At 41.6% G+C, this 8853-nt stretch overlaps 1 protein-coding gene across 3 annotated transcripts in view; it reads left to right on the top strand.

Moving 5' to 3' along the window:
- Positions 1-4057: 4057 nt before the first annotated feature.
- Positions 4058-8853, top strand: part of CAP2 (cyclase associated actin cytoskeleton regulatory protein 2) — a 39784-nt gene continuing 34988 nt past the window's right edge. Inside the window, exon 1 of one of the 3 annotated variants that reach the window (XM_083360666.1) lies at positions 4058-4257. The gene's annotated coding sequence lies outside the window, so the exon portion shown is untranslated. Of the gene's footprint in view, positions 4258-4846; positions 4863-4920; positions 5005-8853 lie in introns of those variants that run through there. The other 2 variants (XM_083360668.1, XM_083360667.1) reach the window with 2 other exon arrangements.

The raw sequence follows: 8853 nt of genomic DNA, 5'->3' as shown, positions 1-8853 counted from the left end.
GAATAGAATAGAATAGAATAGAATAGAATAGAATAGAATAGAATAGAATAGAATAGAATAGAATAGAATAGAATAGAATAGAATAGAATTCTTTATTGGCCAAGTGTGATTGGACACCCAAGGAATTTGTCTCCAGTGCATAAGCTCTCAGTGCACATAGAAGCAACAAGTGATAATTCATGATCATAATCATCATATTACCTTTTATATATTTTTTTCCATGGAGAATATGCAGGTTTATTTATTTTTAAGTTTATTTAAAATTTTGTTTTGTTCATTTCCTGTAACTACATTTTATGGTTTTAATTAATTTGAAGTAAAGATGGGAATGAATTAGAATTAGAGGAAATTCTTTTGATTGAAAGGAAGAAAAGAGCATCTAATATTTTAAAGCAGTTTGACAATTTGGCACCCTCCAGATACTATTGGGGGCACACCCTCGATGTAGGAGATGACCAGTCTGAGTCTGAGAAAGGGGTCAAAAGCATCATCAGTCATGAGTCCCTTTGAGTTCACAAGAGATCTAAATCTAGCCCATCTTGAATTCCTTCTACTCTTATCTCCTGCTAATTTCCCTTAGCCTGTTAGTAGTTCATATTTTTGTACAGAGCTTAAACTTGCAATAAATCTTTATACCCATTTGAGCTGTCTGGCTCTCCTGATTTTCCTGGTGCTTGACACTTACCAATGAATACAGTGAGAAACTGCATTTCATTTTGAAGTTTCAGGGATTCCAGTGCTTATTGGATTTCTAGTTCCTTGGAAGGAAATTATTGAAATTATGCCTCTATAACATAATTCCTGTTCTCACCAATATTCTTGGTCAGCCTAAGCACCACAGAGTTTCTTCTACAGCCTGAGCCAACCTTTCTGCCTCCCCTTTCCAGTACCAGCTCCGACTGCTTAAAGAAGAGCAGATATTGGCCCTATCACTATCCCGGATATAATATTGCAAAAAAAATGAGTAATGTTCCATTCATTTGATTCTTTGGAGTTGTTTAGCCAATATTTCCTCAAGTCATTTTTTTTCCTGGGGCTCATATAAATTAGGACTATCAATTCTCCCTCTGTAAGTGTTCAAAGGGCATTGCTCAGATTGTCTATTCCAGGAGTCAGCAAATTACAACCCATGGACCAAATCCAGCCAAGCTAAATGGACAGATTGCCAGGTTGGAGCCTCAGCTGAGCTCCCAAGACAGGATTGGGCCAGGGCTGGGGATCCTGGGCCCAGCAGCAGTCTATCTACAACCTCCTTGCTGGAGAGTTGATGCTATCTAATGCCTGCCTTGCTGTTTGGCCTGCAGTCCTGCCAGCTGCACACCAAGAGGGCAGGATCTGGCCCCTTGCAAAAAGAGTTTTCCAACTTTTATTCTAAAGTACCGGTAATAGTGGAACCCATGAAAATCTTGAATTCTTAAAAAATAAATAAATACAGTAATTAAAATGAACTTTCGGATATGGTTCAGACTAGCTCCCCAAACCACAACGTCTTGCATTATAAGATATATTAAGATCAGAAAATTTACACCATGAACCCTCCCTCTCAGTGTTCCCCCCCCCACCTTTGCTCTCTAAGTCATCCATACCATGGTGAAGTGTTAATGCTTCACTCAGATTCGTTGCCAGTTTCCAATTCAGGTAGTTTCAAATTCCACCCTTCAACTCAATTAAGTGATTGCATTAAGATTTGGAGATATTTGGGAAGGGGGGGATTGGCGAGGAAAGGGCAGGAATATACTTTGCTCACACTTCAGCAAGTGTGTGATGCTGCAGAAATAACAAGTCAACCTACTTGTAAATATACATGAAGAAACAACTAGAAATACGCACACAAGATGTAGACTCCTAACTTGTCATCAAACAAGACATTTTTGAACATGCGCATATGTAGGAATGTATTTGCATCACAGTAGGGATATTCCTTAGGCTTTCAACTTTACTGTCTTTATTTGGGGGAAAGTACGGATCCTAGTCTAGCAGATCCTAGTCTAGCAGAGTAAGAGAGTTGGACGGGACCTTGGAGATCTTATAATCTAAACCCCTGCTCAAGCAGGAAACTCTATACCAGTTCACACAAATAGTTGTACAATCTCTTCTTTAAAATATCCATTTTTGGAGCACCCACAACTTCTGGAGGCAAGTTGTTCCACTGTTTAATTGTTCTAACTGTCTATGTTACTATTAGTAGACTATCATTCCTCTTTAGGATGAATTAGTACCAGTACAGTGGTGACAATACGGTCACCATCTGCAGCAATCTAACAGAATAGAATAGAATAAAAACTTTATTGTCACAATCCTGCATTTAGTGCCATTTCACAGTTGTTTGGAACGAAGACATTTTGTGCTCTGGTATTCCAGATTTAGATTCATCCTGTAACTCTCCCTCCCACAGTGGGAACTACTTTTATAGATGCAGCCTAGCTGTCAAATGCTCTTTTCTAAGGGAAGAAAAATTCCACCTGAGCTATAAACAGTGTTTGAAGCAAGGAAATTTTTTATTTATTTATTGAAAAACACTAACTACCGTAAGTATCTCTTCTGAGAAAGCAAGTGAAGGATATAATTATCCTAAATAATTAAGCAAGAGTAAAGTAGATGTGACACTGTGTGAACACAATTAACACTCAATGTTTTCTATTTTTAAGTCTCTCTTAGGGCATCCTCCCATTGCACATATTTATAAATATACATTATGTATCCTCTAGCAGACCTACCGGAGGTTTTATGCTGCTAATCTTAAATTATTTTAAAATGTGCTTTCATTAAAAAACATTAGCAAGTATTATATTCATTATTTTTTAACTTACTTCTAAGTTCCGGTCAATACGTGCTTCTAATCTGTCATTATAGTATGTGATTTTAACCCTTCCCTTTAAATCAGTGGTTCCCAACCTTTTCTATACCCCACACCCCTAGAACGCTTCTGATATATTCTTGCACCCCTTACAAAAGTTCAAAATAACAGCAATGGATTATGGATATACACTATAATTTTGAAAACCCAAGTTTTCGTACCCCCTGAAATATCGTCTCACACCCCCAGTTGGGAACCCCTGCTTTAAATGTTGGTGTTGACCTGTCATTCTTAAGAGTGCTGGATTCAGGAAAAAGGAACTGATTGGCGGAAAACACTGTGCAAGTTTCAAGGAAACGGTGAAGCACATCCCTTAGGGCAGGGGTCAGCAACCTGAAACAGTGAAAGAGCCACTCGGAACTGGTTCCCTCACAAAAGGAAAAACTGGGAGCCGCAAAAAATGTGTGCGCATGTGTGCACATGCATGCATGCGCACCCAGAACAGGATTTGACCGAAGAGTGGAACCAAGGCGAGATATGCACCTACCCTGCATATTTGAATTGATTGGTTGAACTTTTTAGTCCCACTTTTTTTTTTTTTTGGACTGCACATGGCAAAGGACTGGGAGCCGCAGGAGACAGCCGCATGCGGCTCTGGAGCCGCAGGTTGCGGACCTGTGCCTTAGGGTCACGGATAGCACTACAGAGCCTTCCCAATGCTGGCACCCTCCAGATGTGAAGGAAAATGCCCCCCAGTTTCTGTCCAGCATAGTTTCAACCTCACCCCCACATTCTTATTTATAACTTCACTTGGAAAGCCTGCTCCAAGGCCGTCTCCCAAAGAAAGCTTGGGCATAGCAGCTTAATTGCACAAGGCAGCAGATTTCTGCACGGCTGCCTCTTCTGCCGTGCCACTTTTAAATCTGGCACTGCCCGGGAATGAGGATGCGGCCAGCGGGTCCTCCGGGGGACCTCACGGAGCAGAAGCCGAGATTGGCAGGAAGGGCGGAAAACGTCTTCATGAAGCCGCAATAATTTTCCCCGGCACCTGCTCCGCCTTAACCAGTTCAGACACTCCGAACGAGGCCTTTCCCCGAGGCCTGGGCTTGGCCAAAGGGCTTCCTCGCCTCCCGTTCCTTTCAGCAAAGCCGGCGGGGCCGCTGGGAAACCTGTCACGCACGCCTACCCGGCTCGGTGCATTTCCACACCCCACCTCCCCGTGCTTCTTTTTTTTTTCCCGCCGCCGCCACCTTCTCTCTCTTCCCGCTCTCCCGCTGGACTTGTCTTTATTTGGCGCTGTCGGAAACTCCCCGGGCTGCAACCTTCTCTCCCCCTCCCCCACGCTTTGGGCTTCTGTTTTTTTGTGAGCGACACCGATTCCTACTGAGGAGCGGGAAGAGCCTACGGATTTTCGCGGTGTTAAGAGAGGAGAAAAGACGCGCCGCGGCTCCTCAGAACAGGTAACCCCAGAGCAGGCGGCGGCGGCGGCGGCGCCGAAGTGCGGGAATAGGCGACAAAGACCGACCCTTTTGGCCCCTAAAGCGATGGGCAGGGCAGGGAGTGGGGTGGGGTGGAAGGATGCGTTTTGGCCTGGCGGCAGATATAAGGAGAGGGGGGACGACACTTGGCCATGGGCCACAACTGTGTAGAGCAGGGGGTCTTCAAACTTGGCCCTTTTATGACTTGTGGACTTCAACTCCCAGAATTCCTCAGCCAGCTTTGCTGGCTGAGGAATTCTGGGAGTTGAAGTCCACAAGTCATAAAAGGGCCAAGTTTGAAGACCCCTGGTGTAGCGGGTTTCCTGACGAGGCGAGCGGGGCTGTGCGTTTGTGTGTGTGTGCGCGTGCGCGTGCGCCTGTGTCTGCGCGCGCCTCTCCATAGGATGCTGGAGACCGCGCTCCGTTTGGCCAGGACCGAGGCGGCTGTGTTAGCGGGCGCTTCTCTGGCTTCTGCGGTCTTAAGAAAAAGCAATCTGGGTCGCTCTATCCGCTGCCTTCCCTGCCTGTCTGCCTGCCCCCGCCCATTTGAGGCAGTGGCCTGCGCCAAGAGTGGGCAGGTCTTGGAGGTGTGTGGGCGGAGGTCCCCCTTCCCGGAATGGGATTTTTTTTGGGGGGGTGGGGGGGGTGGTATTGGGTGCCGACTCCGCCCTGGCCCGAATGCGGCGGAGTGTGGACATGCTGAACTCGCAGCCTCTACCTGCAGGGAAGGTACTTTTCACCTGGTGGGATTTCGTCTCCTTTGAATTGGCGGCGTTGCGAGAAGCCACCCCCCACCCCGGTTTAGGGAAGTAACCGTGTGTGGAAACAGACCACCCCCTTCTCTGGGCCGTCAGGAAAAGAAAAGAGGCCTAATTATTTTGTTACGATTAGTGCTTTCATGAACAATTTTTTTAAAAAATGCGTGTTTCCAGATGAGGCAGCCTGAGCTACATGTGTGTCGCTATATATATACATTTTGTATGACCACCATCTGCCTATTCCTGCTTCTGTAATATCTCTCTTCTTAAGAACATCATCATCCCAAAAGGATATATATATACATATATGAGCTAATATCTATATCTATATCTATATATGTGTGTGTGTGTGTATGTGTCAGATACTTGTTAACTATTTAGATTACCTTGCTAGGCCCCAAACATGGGGCAAATCTTTATTTCCTGTTTCAGCCTATCTTGAAGGCCATCGAACAGGCAGTAGTCACACCGGACAGCTCATATATTTATGTAAATTACTAACAAAGTCTCCCTTAATTCTTTGTTAGTAATTTACATATCTATATATATCTATATCTATCTATATAGATATATAGATATATATAGAGATATATATATCTATATAATAATGTGTATATACAATGTGTATATATATATATACAGTATATATATGGATCTTTGGTCATTCGGGTTTTTTCCCACGTAGAATTGAAGGTGTAGGAGCAACGTTTCGACGGAATCCCATCCGTTCCGTCGAAACGTTGCTCCTACACCTTCAATTCTACGCGGGGAAAAACCCGAATGACCAAAGATCCACATACAAACACCCGCGAAAACCTCAGAAAACATATATATATATATATATATATATATATATATATATATATATATATATATATATATATATATGTGTGTGTGTGTGTGTGTGTGTGTGTGTGTGTGTGTGTGTGTGTGTGTGTTTAGGTATTTGTCAAGGCTTTTTGAATGGACCTTGCTAATTAACTCTTTCATTCCTGTTTTGGCCCGGCTCAGGGCTTATCCACAGGAACTAGTCAACTTATGACAGCTCATTATTTGTGAGATAAAGGGTATGACTAACTGATGAGAACATAAAAGAGTTCGAAATGATCATCTTAGCCTCCCAAATTCTTTATTAGCAATTTGAATAATTTGCATATATATATATATATATATATATATATATATATATATATATATATATATATGTTTTCTGAGGTTTTCGCGTGTGTTCGTATGTGCATCTTTGGTTATTCGGGTTTTTCCCCGCGTAGAACTAAAGGTGTAGGGGCGACGTTTCGACGGAATCCCATCCGTCATCATCAGGCTGGTGGCTTCTGCTTCCTTCTCCCAGAAGAAGGAAGCAGAAGCCACCAGCCTGATGATGACGGATGGGATTCCGTCGAAACGTCGCCCCTACACCTTTAGTTCTACGCGGGGAAAAACCCGAATAACCAAAGATGCATATATATATATATATGTAGCGCATTCCAGAATGAAAAAGCAGACCTTTTTGTCCTTTGAGTATACAATATGTTATGTAAATCTAGGCTTGCAACTTGCAATGACAAATTATTTCCAAATAAGGATAAACTAGTTTGCAACTGGACTGTGGACTGCATTTACGAGCTAATATAATAAAACATTACCATTTTGTGCTTCAATAAATTTAACAGTGTGTCCAGAATCATTTCATTCCCAAATATAAATGTGGGATTGTGGCTTTATTAAGAAAAGCGCATAGATGTATATGTGAGGTCACCAGGAGTTGCATTTGCCTCAAGCACTGCTTCACCTCTCTTACTAGTACTTAGAATAGATTATTTTTCAATGAAATTATCTCTGTGGAGTTCTTAATGATCTCTGAGTTTGGTGGTTTGCTTGCAGATATTTCATTACCTAGTTAGTAACATCATAATCTGCATGGTTTTATTAAAAACCTAATTCTCTGTATATGAAAATCAAAGCCTTGGTGGAGCAGTGGGCTAATGCCTCCTTAAGTAACACCAGCTGCCTGCAATTAGTGCAGGTTCGCATCCCACCAGGCTCAAGGTTGACTCAGCCTTCCATCCTTCCGAGGTAGGTAAAATGAGGACCCAGATTGTTGGGGGCAGTTAAGCTGACTTTGTAATAATGCCGCTTGGGTGTGTGTGTGAAAGCCCTAATAAGCAGGCATATACATAGAATGAAGGCTATTGCTAAGCTTGTAAGCCGCCCTGAGTCTTTGGAGAAGGGCGGGATATAAATGGAATTAAAATAAATAAATAAATAAAGCCAAAAATCACCCATGTTTTGGAGACTACAAGGGTTGTTTCTTTTAATATTTCATATATTACACATACATATTAACATAGTCTTTGCCAATAAACTTGCCATTATTTTTATTTAAACTTATTAAGTATACTGTTGTTTTTAATATCTTTAGAATAAACATCAGCAAATAAAATAGTTCATAAAAATTCAGGAGACTAGAAAACAAAAAAAAAATTCTCATTACATAAAGAGTAGCGTGTTCCTATGTCTACTGAAAAATGAGCCAAAGTCATCACTGCATTTTGTGTTTCAGTCACTTCTTTCAAACCCACTTCAGGTCATCTATTCTGGGATAGGAATAAAACAAGCTTTCTTAAATAAAGAAATCTAATAAAATAAGCATTATGAATAATTGGGCATCGAACACAAGCACTAGAATCTAAAAAGCCAGGTGGAGAATGAAAGTTTATTTTGTTAAAATGAAATTATTTTAATAAGGACAACTAAAAACTGAAACTGGGATGATTCCTAGGGATTGAAAATGTTGTGGAAACATTTGTTCATAATTGGTAGTAGAAGGGATGTGCTAGTTCAAAATGGTAAAAGGTTAAGTTGTGAGATCATTTGAATCATTTTAATTTCTCCTTCACTAGACTGTTTTCTGTTTTTATTCAGCACAGTAACAATATAAGGAATGAGTCATTGTTCCCCATGACTCTAGAGTTGCCATTTCTGGACTAAGTGACCACTAGATGGCAGGAAATAGATATTGAAATATGTAACTCTTTGCTGACACCTACTGAGCAACTATATTTGTACAGACTGGATATGCCAACCATGACATGATTTCCCATTTGATGGATACTAAGTTCAGAATCCTAACTGAAATCATAAAAGTTTGGAAAAGAGAATGAAACTACATGAAAACTGGGTACAGATAGTGCTTGGTTAATGATCATTCATTCAGTTTGGTCACTCAGCAGTGAGACACAGATGAAGTGGGCACAGCAGCGCCTGCATTTTCTGCATTGCATGAGAAAAGTACATCTTCTTTCACTTGCCCTTACCACCATAGAGGGGCAATCCAGAGCATCCTGTCTTATTGCATTACTGTCTGGTTTGGAAGCATCATTGCATCAGACAGGAAGATGGTGCAGAGAGTGGTGAGGATGGCAGAAAAGATTATTGGTAATTCACTTCCTTCTATCCAGGACATAGCATATAAGCGATGCTTGAGCAAGGTCTGCAGGATTATCTGAGACACTACACATCCTCTTCACAAACTGTTTTCCTTGTTACCTTCTGGGAGGTGGCTTCGTGGTATCCGAAACAGAACATCCAGATTCAATCACAGTTTTGTTCCATATAGCATCAACCTTGTGAACTCTCAAGTTTCCACTTTCTGCTATGTGTTCAAAATGGACAGTGATTAATATTTATATGTATATATATATGTATGGGCATAAAGATCTCTCTCTCTCTCTCTCTCTCTCTCTCTCTCTCTCTGTGTGTGTGTGTGTGTATGCGTGTATGTGTATAGCATGAGTATATGTGTGTTATGTATGTGTAT

This window comes from Vipera ursinii (genome assembly GCF_947247035.1).
Source record: "Vipera ursinii genome assembly, chromosome: 3".
In the NCBI taxonomy this organism is placed as follows: Eukaryota; Metazoa; Chordata; class Lepidosauria; order Squamata; family Viperidae; genus Vipera; species Vipera ursinii.
This window is presented reverse-complemented; position numbering and strand designations above follow the sequence as displayed.